Genomic DNA, 17,033 nt, shown 5'->3' with positions numbered 1-17,033 from the left:
AGGCTGAAAAGCTCTTGATGGATGTACCAATCCATCACCAGGAAGGTGCAAAAAGTTTGCCTCTGATGGATACAATACCTATCTGTTCTAGTTCTGTACCTAGGTACATCTGTTTGTTTACTAAGCCTAAAGGTGTAGACTGTAAGGGGTGGAGGATGGATTTGATACCTTTTGGACAAAATAAGTCTCATTTTGACCACCTTGGGGGTTCTGTGATGTAAGAACAAACACACCAAGATGAGCATTAATTAGGAAACATTGAAACTACACATGAGCCAAGACACACACCTAGATATGGAATTCCAACTAGGCCCTTTTTTTAGTAGAGTGTCAACACAGCACACATAAGTCACAAAGTGACACCTGCAGCTGCAATAACTGATGCCTATTCTTGTTAAACCCCTCCTAAGGGAACATTGCTCATGCCGGTTTTATAACCTTAGCCCAACGGTAAATTGCGCATGCCTGTTTTATAATTCCAACCCAAGTGATAGGTAAATTTGTGATGCTTGTTTATAACCCTAATCAAAATAAAAATTGTTTGTGTAAGTTACTTTTTTCAACAAGAAATTGAATGTTGATTTGGTTTTCCCCACTTAAAACTGTTTTATTGGAGCTAGTAAGTACTCTACTTTGTCTTAAGTAAGTACTCTACTTTGTCTTAAAGAAGGAATTATCATTCTATTAATGATTGCCATCTCCTTCTATGATAACCATTTTTCTTTATTTCAGACAGTATGGTGAACACTAATACAAAGGCATCAGACTCATCAAACCACCCTCCACCAGAGTCCCACCCACCCCACAATGTGCCACCCAATGTTTCTGTGGGTCCCCACCCTCCCCCCAATGTGATGCATAACACAGGTCCTCCCCATCACCCAGGGGCACCACCTCCTCAACATAATTCTCACCCTTCTGCCATGCCTCACAGTATGCACCAGCCCAACTATCCCCAACACCCCCAGCCTAACTCCCACCCACTGCCCCAACCCCCTACCCCAGGGGGTATGCATAACCCTTCAGGAAACCACAACATGCCGGGTCATGCACAGAATATGCCAAGACCTCATCATCCCATGGGCCAACATCCACCCCCTGGCACTCCAAACGCACCAGGTGGCCCTCAATACCCAGGTGGGAGTATGCATCACCAGATGGGTCCCCACCACCCCATGGGTCCCCATACCCCTGGAAGAAACATGGGACACCCCCCACACCACCCTCAGCAAGGCCCTGTGCACACTCAGGGTAACATGCCCCATGGGGTTCACCCTGGTCATGGTCCTTCACCCCAACCTAATGCTGCCCCTCACAACTTTCCACCTAGTCCTCATTCTCACCCTAATCCTAACTTTTCTCAACATCCTGGTGGTCCCAACCTTCCTCCTTCTCCTGCTCCTACTCCCCCTTCTCAGAACCATCAGATGGACAGCAACACTCCCTCCCATTACAATATGCCTGCTCCCCACAACAATGGGTTACCCCCACCTCCCAGTCAGCAAGAAAATCTTGCTGCTCTACAGAGAGCTATTGACACAATGAAGGAACAAGGACTGGAGGATGACCCTAGGTATCAGCAACTCCTTGCATTGAAAGAGAGAAGTATCAATAACAACCAGGACAATGGGAAACACTCATTCAACCAACATCAGTTGCAGCAATTGAAAGTTCAGATCATGGCATACAGACAGCTGGCAAGAAATCAACCCTTGAACCAGGCAACTCTTATGGGAATTCAAGGTAAGTGCTTGCACCAATCAGAATAAAGTAATTTTTTTCCCCCATAATTTGATGATTGGTTCTGACTTGATTGGGTTCACATTTAAAACTAGGATGCTATTTAAAAGGGTGGGGGGAGCTAAAGTATTTAAATGGGTGAGCAGAAGAACAGGGATAGTAAGTACTCTATGTTAAAAATCAATCTCAATCAGCTTGAAGTTTATTGGGAACCCCCACACACACCTAGTATTTTGTAATAAAAAAATTGATATTATGTTGACATAGCCCATATATATGTATGTACCTGTCTTATCCTTTTCTCAACAACAATGAAGTGTCTGCAAAACAGGATTAACGTTTTCCCTGAGTTCATTTCCTCAATAATAATATATGACACAATACATGTGTTCTGGGTTTAGAAAGACTGTCAGTAAGACATCTTGCATCCAACTGGGAAAAGGTAGGTGGCTGGTTTTGGGTAGGTATGGTATATCAGAAAGACCCAAACACATGTAAAAGTTAAAATTTGTTTAGGTGAAAGAGCTCGTTCAGGAGAAACTTGCCACATACAATACCTAAAACATTTTAAAAATAACAATAATCAACTTCATCAATTCTAATATTTATTTTATGTTGTTTTATTTTTAGGAAAGCGGTTAGATTCCAATGAGATGCCCCCTGGTCCTGATCAACCCCCTACCCCTATGCCACAGACCACTGGTATGAAGATGGCCCGACTGACACTTCTGAACAAACCCACTGGCCTGGACCCAATACAAATGCTGACAGCGCGAGAAAACAGACTGGCGAACAAGATAGCTCACCGCATTCAGGAACTGAGTAATCTACCCACGAGTATGTCAAAGGACTTGAGAGTGAAAGCTCAGATTGAACTTCGAGCACTCCGTGTGTTGAACTTTCAGCGACAACTACGTGCTGAGGTAGTGGGGTGCGTGAGACGTGACACCACATTAGAGACAGCAGTCAACTTTAAGGCGTACAAGAGAGTGAAGAGCCAAGGACTGAGAGAAGCAAGGACAACAGAGAAACTAGAGAAACAAAGGAAACTAGAAGCAGAACGAAAGAAGAGACAGAAACACCAGGAATACTTACAAACAGTACTACAACATGCCAAGGACTTCAAGGAGTACCACAGAAACAATACATTGAGAACACAGAAACTGAACAAAGCTATCATAAACTATCATATCAATGCAGAGAAAGAACAAAAGAAAGAACAAGAAAGAATAGAGAAGGAACGTATGAGACGTTTGATGGCAGAGGATGAAGAAGGATACAGGAAACTGATTGATCAGAAGAAAGATAAAAGATTGGCATTCTTGCTATCCCAGACTGATGAGTATATTGCAAATCTTACTCAGATGGTAAAGGCACACAAAGATGAACAACAGAAGAAACTGGAAGAGCAAAGGAAGAAGAGGAAGAAGGTCATCAAGATGAAAGTATTAGAGGGAAATATTGATAAACTAGACTTGGACGAGAGCTCTCAGCTTGAAGATCTCAGGATAACAGTGAAAGAAACAAACTCTGAGAATAGACTTAAAGGAGAAGATGCACCCCTTGCCAAGAACATCAAGGAATGGTTAGCGTCTCATCCAGGATGGGAAGTTGTGATGGAAGATTCCGAGGATGAGGAAGAGAAAGAAGACAATGAGGAGGAAGAAGAGATACAAACGGAGAAACCCAAGACTGAAGAAGAGAAGAAGACAGAAGATGATGAGTATAAGGATGCTGGAGAAGAAGCAACATACTACAGTATAGCACATACCTTCCATGAGAAAGTGACAGAACAAGCAAGTATCATGGTAAATGGAAAACTAAAAGAATACCAAGTCAAGGGGTTGGAGTGGTTGGTCTCCTTGTACAATAACAATCTGAATGGCATCCTAGCAGATGAGATGGGTCTTGGTAAAACTGTACAGACGATTGGACTGCTGACCTACCTCATGGAGAGAAAGAAGAATCTTGGTCCCTACCTGGTGATAGTCCCCCTGTCAACCCTGAGTAATTGGGTACTGGAGTTTGAGAAGTGGGCTCCCTCTGCTAACGTAGTCGCGTACAAGGGTCCCCCATAGCGAGACGCTCTCTGCAGGGCAAGATGAAGAACTCGAAATTCAATGTACTACTCACAACGTATGAATTTATTATCAAGGACAAGGGAGTGTTGAGTAAGATCGGCTGGAAGTTTATGATTATTGATGAAGGGCATCGTATGAAGAATCACCACTGTAAGTTAACTCAGACTCTCAACACCTTCTACAACTCCACTCATCGTCTCCTTCTTACTGGAACTCCTTTACAAAACAAACTACCCGAGCTGTGGGCGCTGCTCAACTTTTTGTTACCCTCCATCTTCAAGTCCTGTTCTACATTCGAGCAGTGGTTCAACGCCCCCTTTGCTACCACTGGAGAGAAAGTTGAACTCAACGAAGAAGAAACTATTCTGATTATCCGTCGTTTACACAAAGTGTTGCGACCTTTCCTGCTGAGACGACTCAAGAAAGAAGTAGAGTCTCAACTACCCGACAAGGTCGAATATATTATCAAGTGTGACATGTCTGGTCTGCAGAAACTATTGTATTCTCATTTGCACAACAGAGGTATCTTACTAACAGACGGTTCAGAGAAGGGAAAAACAGGAGACGGTGGTGCACGTGCGCTGAAGAACACGATCGTGCAGTTGAGGAAACTGTGCAACCATCCGTTCATGTTCCAGAACATCGAGGAGAAATATTGTCAACACATTGGCCAGAACAATACTGTGGTGTCCGGACCTGACGTATTCCGTACATCAGGCAAGTTTGAACTACTAGACAGAATCCTGCCCAAGTTCAAGGAGACAGGACATCGGATCCTGATGTTTTGTCAGATGACACAGTTGATGACTATTCTAGAAGATTATTTCATCTGGAGAGATTTCTCTTACTTACGATTAGACGGAACTACCAAGTCTGAAGATCGTGGAGAATTGTTGAGGAAATTCAACGAGCCTGGTAGTCAGTACTTCTTGTTTCTCCTGTCAACTCGTGCAGGAGGACTTGGTCTGAACTTGCAATCTGCAGATACTGTTATTATATTTGACTCGGATTGGAATCCTCATCAGGATCTACAAGCACAGGACAGAGCTCACAGGATAGGACAGAAGAATGAAGTACGGGTACTCCGGCTAATTACAGTTAACAGTGTAGAGGAGAGAATCCTGGCAGCTGCTCGGTACAAACTCAACATGGATGAGAAGGTTATTCAAGCAGGTGAGTTACAACATCAGAACTTTAACTATGTACCTACTTAATAGTATGATAGACCAAGTACCACTCAGGATAGCAAAGTGTATAACCTCTCAAAAATGAGAAGTTAGTTAAACCTAAATATCAAAGACTACCTCTACAGAATGTCACACATCGACAACTCAGTCGGGACATCATCAAATGAATGACTTTTCTGGAAAGTGTGTTAAGGTGGGTATGTGCGCGTTTTGGCAGCGCTTCGGTAACTTCCTATGTAAATTCCGCGTACCCACAGTTCGTGGCAAGTGAAAACACGTCCCAATATGCAGAATATTGCCGCAGCACGGATATGTATACGCACCTTGAAAAAAATCTCATGTAAGTAGTTTTTCCCTATTAACGTTTTCCTTAATACTCTTTTCACACCAGGTATGTTCGATCAGAAGTCAACCGGTTCAGAACGTCATGAATTTCTTCAGACAATTCTTCATCAAGATGATGAGGATGAGGAAGAAAATGAAGTACCGGATGATGAAACAGTGAACCAGATGATAGCAAGAAGTGAAGATGAATTTCAATTGTTTCAAAAAATGGATGCGGAGAGGAGGAAAGTGGAAACGAAAACGAGATTGGTGGAGGTGAAGGAGTTGCCGGTGTGGTGAGTGTTCCATTTACATTTTTTTTTTTTTTTTTTTTTTTTTTTTTTTAACTGCCCGACTAGGACTAAATAGTTCCATTATTTTATCAGTACGCACTGGTATTACAAGCTTAAATCTCTTCTGTATAAAAAACTAAAAAGTTCTTATGGTGAACACTGAACTTGAAAGATTTTCCGAGAGAGAAAAGTTTCATGCTCTCACCGTCAAAGACTCTGATTTGCAACTAAAATGCGCTGTCGTTTTCACGCAGATTCCTTTGATCCATCTGAGCACGCACACAAAGACAAAGACTGTGTTTCGCGCCGGTGTTTTCATGTGTCTGGTCGCGGTACCAAAACATATTTGTCTCAGCTTAAATTCGAACCTAACTTTTTATTTTCGGCCCTTGGTCCCGAGAGAAGAAAAATAGAAAATAATACCTAAAGCACGTTCGGGAACAATTTTTCCTCTTGAGAAAAATCCGCCCGGGGTGGGAATTGAACCTGCGATCTTGGGGTTGGATGGCAGGAGCGCTACCTCTCACCGAAACTGAAATATACCTTATTTAAAACAATAATAAAATTACCAATTTTTTTTTTTTTATTTCACTTTCCCAGGATGGTCAAAGATGACGAGGAAGTGGAAAATTCAATGTACGAGGAGGAGCGAGAGAGAGAAAAACAAGAGGCACTCATGGGACGAGGATCAAGACAAAGGAAACAGGTGAGTTGAACCCTTGAGGCATGAACATGATTTCAAATAATGACACTTTGATATTATCTAGTTTTTTGGTTATCAGAAATTGTTTCCTCTTGAAGACAGCTAATATAGATCAAGGACACTGGTCTAGTTTAATTCTAAATTCTATTTGATCAATGATATTAAACACAAAATCAATATTTTAGTTTTGACAGAAAGTGCTTTTAATCCAGAAAAACGAGATTTCTGTTATGATATTGAGGGATTTAAATCATTCTACTGTAGAAATACGATTAACAAAAACGGTGGTGTAGTTGTATATGTGTCTGATAACATTACTGTTATTGATACTGTAGAATTGCAGAATATTAAAACATGCGATCATATCAAAATTTCTTGTTTAATACACAACACTAAATATGAGTTCATATGTGTCTACAGGTCACCTTCTTTAAGAGACATTAACGGTTTTCTTAATGATTTAGAGTTATTACTTTTACCTAATAACCAGAGTAATAATACAGTTTCTTGTTTGATTGGAGACATTAATATCGATCTTTTGAGGTTAGACTGTGACAATAGGAACTCATATTTAGACACTTTAGCACAACACAACTACATTTCATACATCAACACAATCACTAGAATAGACCAAAACAGACATTCATGTTTAGATCACTTTTTTTGTGCTGGACTGGATCCTTCTGTCATATTGAGCTGCGTTATTGAAACTGGTCAGACGGATCATTTCTGTCAGTATGTTTTGATCAGGAATGACACGAATCTGAGGACTGTTAAAACAGACTTTTCGATAGAAATAATTGATTATGAAGGTTTAAATAGCTCGCTCGAAAATTATAATTGGAATCAGGTTATGAATTGTTCAGATGTGAATCAAGCAACTGAAGATTTCATAAATATTCTTAAATCTGAAATAAATCTAAAGAAAACATTTAAAAAAATTCCAAACAAATTCAAAGCTTTGAAACCATGGATGCATACTAGTTTAGTGAAATGTATTAGGAAAAGAGAGAAACTTTTAAAACAGACAAAAAAACACCCAAATAATGAATCTTTAAAAACTTATTTTAGAAAATATAAAGAAACTTTATCTAATACCATAAAAAAAGCAAAAAATGACTATTTTATTAAAAAAATGGAAGAGAGTAAAAATAATCCTAGAACTTTATGGCAATTATTATCCGAATTTAAAACACAGAAAAAGAAAAAAGGTTCTCAGATTCAAGTCATTAATGATCCTAACAATATTGATGTAAGGATTGATTGTCTGAATGATAACATAACTGCAGCTAATGTATTCAATGAACATTTTCGTTCTGTAGGGTCAAGATTAAACCAGTCGAATATTCTTAATACAATTGATAATGAAGATGAAGATGATGTGGTTTGTAATGTTCGACTGGATGATTTTGAGCCTGCCGGCGAGAGTGAAGTCATGGGATATATTAAACATATGAAGGGAAGATCCAGCCCAGGACCTGATCTAATACATGTTAAAACACTCAAACACATAGCACATAACATTATTAAACCACTTGTTTACATTATTAATCTTAGTTTTGATAAGGGTATTTTCCCTGATGTGTTGAAGGAATCTATAATTGTTCCTCTGTACAAGCAAGGTAACTCTGCGGATGTGAATAATTACAGACCAATTTCTTTAACATCCAATATTGCAAAAATATTTGAAAAATGCTGTAAGAAGAGACTAGAGCATTTTTTGGAAGAAAATCATTTGATACTAAATAATCAGTATGGTTTTAGAAAAAATTTGGGAACTGATGACGCTATTCTGGATTTGACGTCCTTTGTTTACAATAATCTGAATAATTCCCGAAAAATTTTGGTTGTTTCCTTAGATATTTCCAAGGCCTTTGATTGCGTCAACAAAAATACATTAATATTACAATTAAAGGCTCATGGTATATCGGGGAAAGTACTTAAGTGGTTTGGGACTTGTTTGGAAAATCGTAATCAGAGGGTCAAGTTGAATGGTGGCATGAGTGACTCAATGTTAACTATGTTTGGTGTCCCTCAAGGAACTGTTAATTCTCCAATATTATATTCTATCTATACCAACAAAATAACAACAATTAGTAAGGCTGAAGTATTCACATTCGCGGATGATACATTGCTTGTTTATACTGGGAGCAATTGGGATGACCTTCACACAGAAGCAAATGCAGATTTAAATAATGTATACAAGTGGTTTAAATCACTACACTTACACATTAATGCATCTAAAACATCATACATGACAGTAACACTCACAAAAGCAACTCAACCCACACATTCCATACTTCAGATACACACTTGTAATACACACGATACTCACTCAACACACCCAGCACAATGTAACTGCACAAAACTAAAACATGTAACATCATTCAAATACTTAGGACTCATAATTGACAATCATTTTAAATTCAAAGAACACATTACACTCTTAATCAACAAAATAAGAAGACTTTTTCATGTATTTTTGAACTTACGTAATTTTCTCTCCATTCAAAATTTGAAATTGATTTACTATGCGTTTGCGCAATCTATAATTCAATATGGAATTATAGGTTGGGGAAATGCATGTAAAACAAGTTTAATCACACTACAACGAACACAAAACATATTACTATGCATCATCACAAAAAAGCACAGAAGATACAACACAAACAAATTATACAAAGAATTCAATACATTCAACGTTACACAGCTATACTTTTACAAAATGTTATATTTCATTAACAAATACAACATATCCAACACAGTAGAACGCACTCAACATCAACACAACATAAGACACAATGGTTCTGCAGTTTTATACCCTATCAAAAAGGAAACTGTTAAAAGACACTTATTAAACCTAGCCCCTAAAATATTAAATTTGGTTCCTCCAATACTAACAGAAATTCCTCCAATTATGATTAAAAAAAAATTAAAAGCACTTACGAAAGAATACATTGATCATGCAGAGGAATTCAATAGAGTCATTGCTTTATTAGACTTATAAAAATAAAGATAGATCCAATGAAATCCTTTCTCTGCTCTGTCTTATGAATCTTGTCATGTCTGATAGAAGTGTACCTGTTCTCAGCATTAACTATGTCCTGTTAGTTAAATTTAATGTTGGTGAGGAGGCGGAGAAGAAAAAATGAACAGATAAAAGAAAAAGGAAATTATTTATTTCTTTCTTTCTTTTTTCCTTCTTTCTATTACCCCCATATATTCTTAAATGTCTCTAAAATAACTACTGGCTGATTCCCCCTTGTCGTCACAATCTCAAAACTTTATGTTTTGAGATTTAGACAAGGGGTAATCTCTTTATTTTTTTCTCATTACCTATATACAATGTCACTTATTTAAATAACTATAAATCGTCACCTAAAGTGCAATAGGTGCTATCTGACATTTTTTTCAAAATCGAGTTATATACATCATTCGACGCGGAATTTCAAGGCGCATCCAATGGTGAAGTCAGAAAATCAAAAATAATTTTTTGCATAAAGTTATACCCTAAAAACATAATCAGCCATCTGGTACGCACTTTTATACAACAGCAACATAGTCCAACTGCACGTTTTACATAAGAAGTCCTCAGTCCATCAGTCCTCAGTAGTGCAATGAGAATCGAACAAGGAGCACGTGTGTCTGTGCGGTAAGATTATAAAACATGTTTTCGTAATTAATTCCTTAAGATAATTTTTATATTTTTGTTTTATTATTAATAACAATTGTTTTCCTTTAATTTGGCTATTTTGATTTATTTGTAAATTTAATATTTTTATTATTATTAAGATTTAAAAAAACAATTATTTTACTTTCTGTAGAGATCACTTTGCAGATGGTAGATACTGCCGTTGACATTATTATTTTTCTTCGTTGCTAATTTTACCCATTATGCAGATGGCAGAAATTGCTGTTGACATTTTAACTTTTTTCGTTGCTATTATAACTTAACTGGTAGATTCCAGATATTGAAGTTGAAATTTTTAGTGAAATCCACCATGTTGTTAAATTTAGATTGGTGTTTTTATGGAACTTTTTTTTTGTTAGAATTAAAAGTAAGTAAGTATTAGGTACTTACCTAAGTAGGTACATAATTATATTATAATTGTAATATTAATTATATACAGCAAAATCTTAATTAATTTTAATAGATGTTCCTCATTTTATTTTCACACAATGATTTAAGAAAGGAAAGCCAACGCAACTTTTGAGTTCGGACTCAACACTCAACTTTTCTTCTGGCTTCTTTTTGAATACCTACCTATTATAATAATGTCTATATTATCATTTTAAAAGTGAATAAAACGTTTTTTTTCTTTAAAATAAATCGATTTTTTGTGTTTTATTATTGTTTTCTTTTGTATAATATTAAATATCTATTGAAAATAAATGATTATTCTCACGTAAGGAGACGTAATGAGTAATCATAATATTACGTAATCCCAGCTCCCATGGCTCAGTGCCATGGTCACTGCACTAGTCTTGTACGCGGGAGACCCGAGTTCGAATCCCGGCGGTGGCAATAATAATTTGTAAACGTGGTTCGGGCCCACTCAGCCTCATGAGGACAATGAGGAGCTATGGAGGTCTTGTCCATTGCGACCTGGTGTCAGCATTGTAGGTAAACATAGATTACCTAAAATATTGGATTTGGATTTACTAGAGATAAAAACAATCCTACAATGCTGGAGTGAGCACCTATTTGTGAATAATAACACAAAGAAAACACACTTTATACATAATTTTTAAAAAGATAATTGGTAAAATTATCAGGCTATTTGCATAATATTAATCAGTTATCTTCAAATTTAGAAGAAAAAAGAAAGTATTGAAAGTAATAACTGCTAACTACATACAAAAATGATGCAATAATAACCAACTCAAAGAAAGTAAAAACAAAAGCGCAATAAACAGCTGTAAAAGCTGCTAATTACTTACAAAAAATGTAATGAACAACCAAGTGAAGGAATGTATTGAAAATTCCCCAGGCTAACCTGCATTATATCAACCATCATAGTTCGAATTGGAAACAAAAGGAGACGTAATAACTGCTAACTACTCTAAAAAATATACAAAAAAACACCAACTGCAGAAAAGGAGTTGATGGATGAGTTCAAATTCACTGCAATATCTCCCATCTACACCAAGATTTTTTAAGTGTGTAGTTAGCAGATATTGCTGTTGATAGCAATCAATTTTCCGAGTGCAATATGTTGTAACTGCTGTATCTCATTCCCTGATGGTTTTATTGAAAAAATAATTACATATTCAGTAAATTTGAGTCTATTTTAGCCCTTGAAACACATAAAAACGTCAAAAAATGTAATATTGAAGCCGTGAAACGTTTTTTGTCTCTCCTGAAAAGTTGGGGTTTGTACAGATAGCACCTATTGCACTTTAGGTGACGAAATAAAGAGAAATAAAGAGATATATTTAAAAAAAAAAAAAAAAAAAAAAAACGTGCTGCTGGCTTTTCCCCGCCCCTCTCAGGCATGGGTGAGGTTAATGTGATTAGTTCGTAACTATGTAGGTACCTATCAAAATAATAATAATAATAATAAATAACTATAAATTTTAGCAAATCAATGCGAATGGGAAGTAGGTGTACAAGGATGAAGAAGAAGAAGAAGAAGAAGAAGAAGAAGAAGAAGAAGAAGAAGAAGAAGAAGAAGAAGAACAAGAAGAAGAAGAAGAAGAAGAACAAGAAGAAGAAGAAGAAGAAGAAGAAGAGAAAGACAAAAGAAATTGGAAAGAGGAAGGTATATGTATGTAGAAAGATTAGGTGAAAAAAGAAAAATCTATTTCTGGTCACAATATTATTGGTTTAGTTGACGGGAGTAGAACTTTAGATGTTTTTTATTGCTGATACAGAGCTAGAGAAGAAGTCAATAATAATATTATGATCTCTTAATTATTGTATTGTATTGTATGTATTTTCTTTGTGTTATTATTTCACAAATAGGTGCTCACTGCAGCTTTGTAGGTAAATTTTCAAGTATATCCAAATCTAATAATCCATCTTTTACCTACAATCCTGACACCGGGTCGCTATGGTCAATACCTCTATAGCTACTCATTGTCCTCACGAGGCTGAGTGGGCCCCAAAAACAACCAAACCACCCACGGTGACAAGTTATTGCCCCCGCCGGGATTCAAACCCGGGTCTCCCGCGTGCAAGACCAGTGCAGTGACCACTGAGCCATGGGAGCTGCATGGTTCTCTTAATTAAAAATTTAAAAAAAAATCGAATTCTTTCTGGAAAGATGATGGAAAATTATTTTACTGGAATTTCGAAGAACTGAAACCACAAATTTTTCACATTTCGGTATTTTGAACATCTTCTTGAAAATTTCAAAGAATTTTGTCAATGAGCCACGTGCGCCAATCTGCAATCCGATAACTTCATTGGTCTCCATGTTTTTTTTTTTTTACAATTTTCTTTGAAATAGGTATGGGAATGGAGATATACATTACCTATAGGTAATACGGTAATAGGTACAAGTATAATACGTATATTATACATATTGGACATTTTGAATACCTGTGTGCTTTGTTATAAGATAAGGTATACTTCTAATATTGGGTCAAGTCAAGTGGGTATCTCTTTCATGAGAGTTTCCAGAGAAATACTCCCTCCATCCTCCGTCCCATCCCCAAAAAACTGCTGTTCGAAAATTTAAAACATTCCTGGCTATTCGTGGAACCCTAAAACTTTATATCAAAATCTGTTGCTCCGCCATTTTATTTAAAGTTTTCCTTTCATGATTTTAAAATTTCAGCCTATATTTCCTTGCTCTCTTGAGGTCTTGTATAGGAATATACTCGTAGGTCGGCGAAGAGAAGTGAGACCAAGGAAGTCTAAGCTGAAATGATAGTGAACATTTTCTTGGAATAAAAGAGATTTCAAAACTCCTCCACATAGAATACAGAAATACTAAATCCACCTGATGATACATAATTTTAAACCTGATGAACAGCCAGCGGCTTTGTCACGTTGAATACACCAGTTCTCGTTGGATCACTGAAGTTGAGCAACGTCGAGCGTGGATAGTACGTGGATGGGTGACCATCTGGGTACTAGTAATTCACGTGCTGCTGGCTTTTCCCGGTCCCACTCAGGCTGGGTGAGGTTAATGTGAGTAGTTGGTATGGTACGGCCAACGCCAGGAGGGTAACACCCCCGTCTGATATAACCTTCAATGTGTTGACAGGACGTTAAACCAAATAAAACCAACCAACCAAACCTGATGAACACTGGAAACGTTAATATTTTCAAACACATTTACCTACCCTTCTACTTAGGCATAGTCTATTCGTTTCAATATGATTGTGAATTCTCAAGAATTTCATAAGAATTTTGGGTTTATCACAGCAAAACTCGATTGTACCTACTCGTATTATTCCGCAAATTTACTCTCACTTTGAAACGAATAATAGACCATAGTCTGTTGAGGCACACCACATTCCCAATGAAGGGAAAACAGTGCCTCAAAAAAAATTCTTTTATTTTTATATACCCCCCCCCCCCCCCCATTATGTACCTTTGTATCGATTTATATGTAAAAAATAAAGAGTATTTTGTAAAAAAAAAAAAAAAAAAAAAAAAAAAAAAAATGTGGAACTTGAGCCAAGGTCCTCTGGATTCAACCTTTTAACGATCTCGCTAAATAGATAGATCTCTTCAGAACAGTTAGCGGTAGTTTTACAGATATTTTGAGTGGCTAGGATGGGCGTATTAATATTCGTTTCAAAAAAGGTTATCATTTAAGGTAAAAAAAAAGGCATAACACTATTCGTCTCAAAAAGTTTTTTTATCAAAAAAATATACAACACGATTCGTTTCACAATTACCGTACACATTTAGGGATATTTTACTATCGGTACAACATATATAATTTTCATATTTCGTACAATTTATATTTTTTCTATTAAAAAAATCCCAATTACCTACCTATAGTAAAAAAAAAGCACCCACAACATTTTGTATATTCGTATTCACGTAGGTATTGAGAAACAATTTTTTTTTTAAAGGAAAATATTGGCAGGGAAAGGCCCCTAATAATACAAGAGACATAAAATGTTCACTATAAAAGGCATACTCGTACTCCAGGCATATATTACCATGGCTAGGAAAAGCCTAAATGGGGCTAATAATATTCTCAAAGGGTCGGAAAGGAGAAGAAGTACAAAATAAAATATAAATGATGTAGACAAAATACAGCATGGAAAAAAAAAAAAATATTTTCAAAGGTTTTTTTTTCTAAGGATGCCGATGATGGGAACGGTTTGGCCTGTTTTTTTCCGGAGACTTCATCAGGGATTTCATCTGTTTCCGAAATAAACAACGGTAATATCGGGTAGCCTAAACAATTAAATACATCAGCATGTCATGGACTTCATGGAGTCTCAGTTTACCTCAATAACTACTGACTAGGCTCCTGAAATTCCAAATGGAGTTTTCTCATGGAAAGATACGGTTGATGGAGAACCTGATACATTTATTTATTTTTTATTTTTATTTTTTGCATAAATGATAATACATGTTAACAAATTTATAATACAGATAAATATACAATGATAATACCATGTTAGACATGTAAGTTTCCTATAATAAATATCATTTTAAATGCAATTTCTTGCCCACACTAAGAGAGAGGTCTCTCTTGTTTTGTGGGCAAGGACATAATTTTGCGTTTTCTTTAATTTGTAGGGGGGGATATTAAGTTGTACTACCTCGGTAGACTAGTGGTCAAAGCGTCTGTCTGGTAATCCAGAGGACACTGGATCGAATCCCACCCGAGGCAGAGTTTTTCCCCCTCAATTTTGAGATTTGACCTCATAATAGAGCTCTGGGTTGGGTGTTGGAAAATATGTACCAATGGCATTAACCCCGCCTTTGGGTAAAATTCCCATTAAAGAGTCTATTATTATTAATTACAAAGTACCTATTTAATCACTCATTTCTAGAAAATGAAATGTATCGAAGGATAAGCGTCTAGCTAGAGCAAAATTACGAGTATTTAGGCCAGGCAAACTAGGAAAATACTAAAAAAAAAATTGAACAGTTCCGTTTTCTTCGGGAATGTGTTCACTAAGGTCCCCTGCACAACATACAAAAAGTCCCTAGCAATCCGGGCGCCGCCCGCCAAATGGGGGGGGCCCAAAGCGACCTTTGCGCAGTTTCCGGCGTTTTACTCAAAAACGGTACACTTTATGATGATAATGGTTCTATTAAAAGTTTGAGCCAATAAAATTTCCTATAATTTTGTCTGTATACATTTTTCCCTAAAAATGTACCGTTCTTGAGATATCGGCGATTTAAAATTTGAATTTTTTTAAAAAATCGGTTTCAACTCACGTTTTTTGGCTCAACTTTTCAATTTAACTCTTCACCTGTCCACTTTTCGTGAATTTTTTGGGAATAGAACTTGTAGAAGATTAAATTCCGGTCCATAAAATATATACTTACGCCTGTTTATGTCTAACCCATGAAAAGTTACAGAATTTTTAAATTTTTGGTTGACATGCGAAGTATCTACCAAACTTGTTTTTCGCTGTTAAGTATGGCTGAAGTAACGTTATTTATCCAGTATTATTTTTTTTTTTCTTATTTATATGTGTAGCCGCTCTTCTTGATAGAAATGAGATCTATATACATAACTACATATATTATAAACCTATATCCTAGCAGGCTTCGCCTGCTAATGCGCATTATAGGCATGGCCGTAGAGCCCTAAGGCAAGCCGTAGCGAGGGATTCAGGGGGCTTTGCAACCCCCTCTCGCCATGCCTTGCGTCTTAGAAGAATGACCAGAGTGTTCTAAGCCCTCTAAAGCATGGCTGTAACGAGGGATTCAAGGGGCGAAGCTCGCTGAATCCCTCGAATATGAATCCTGTTAACCGGGACTGGGTCAATAACCAAAGGAGTACCTAACTAATATGTTAAATTACCTACGTACATACGTAGAAATAATTATGTATAAGATATATTACAAAGAAATTGTTTTAAAGATATTTACTAGATACTTGAAAGAGATTCAGTACTTCTTCTTCTTATTTGCCTTTTCCCGTTCAAACGGGGTCGGACTCTGTCGTCAGCTCCGTTCATCCGCGCAAGGGGTTCTAGGCTGATCTTTTGGATGCTGACATTCGGTTTGGCGTGAACACTACTTCCTGGGATGTCATTATGAATGGGTGACCAGCCAGGGATTAAACATCACTTGCTCGGATACCCCAGGGTTGCCACTTCCTGTGCAATTGGCTAGATCCAATTGTTCCTAGGGGCGCATACCTCACGATTCACTGCTCTTGCTTGTATAGGCTGCTACTTCCTGAGACGTTGATAATGTCTTTAACCATCAGGTGGGGGCCACATTGAATTCATCAGCATTGGAAGTGTTTTCTGACTACTACTACCTCGGACGCTTTCATTGCTTAAGAGACTAACCAGGTTCAAAATGACTTGCTCGGGTTCCTCGGGGCCGCCACGCCCCGTATAAGAAACATAAGTGGGAATGGACATTATTTGTTTTTAAATCGCGTCTTCATCATCAAGGTTGTCAATTAGCTCTTCCTCATGTGAGAATAAGACCTCCACTGGGCCGTTTTTGTGCAGGCTCCTTGGCACTGGGCACAAATCGTGTATCAAAAGATCCTGTTTTTCTCGAGTTTTGTTCAAAATGTTTTTCTCAAGAACGGTACAT

The 17,033-nt window shown here is 37.2% G+C and overlaps 2 pseudogenes; both read left to right on the top strand.

Moving 5' to 3' along the window:
* Positions 1-867: 867 nt before the first annotated feature.
* On the top strand, positions 868-6,331 carry LOC132697581 (ATP-dependent helicase brm-like; annotated as a pseudogene).
* A 6,976-nt stretch (positions 6,332-13,307) lies between these two features.
* On the top strand, positions 13,308-13,432 carry LOC132697582 (5S ribosomal RNA; annotated as a pseudogene).
* The last annotated feature ends 3,601 nt before the right edge of the window (positions 13,433-17,033 follow it).

The sequence above is a fragment of the Cylas formicarius genome, unplaced genomic scaffold (genome assembly GCF_029955315.1).
Source record: "Cylas formicarius isolate icCylForm1 unplaced genomic scaffold, icCylForm1.1 PGA_scaffold_259__1_contigs__length_21209, whole genome shotgun sequence".
NCBI lineage: Eukaryota > Metazoa > Arthropoda > Insecta > Coleoptera > Brentidae > Cylas > Cylas formicarius.
The sequence above is the reverse complement of the archived record's forward strand: the minus strand, read 5'-3'. Positions and strand labels throughout refer to the sequence as shown.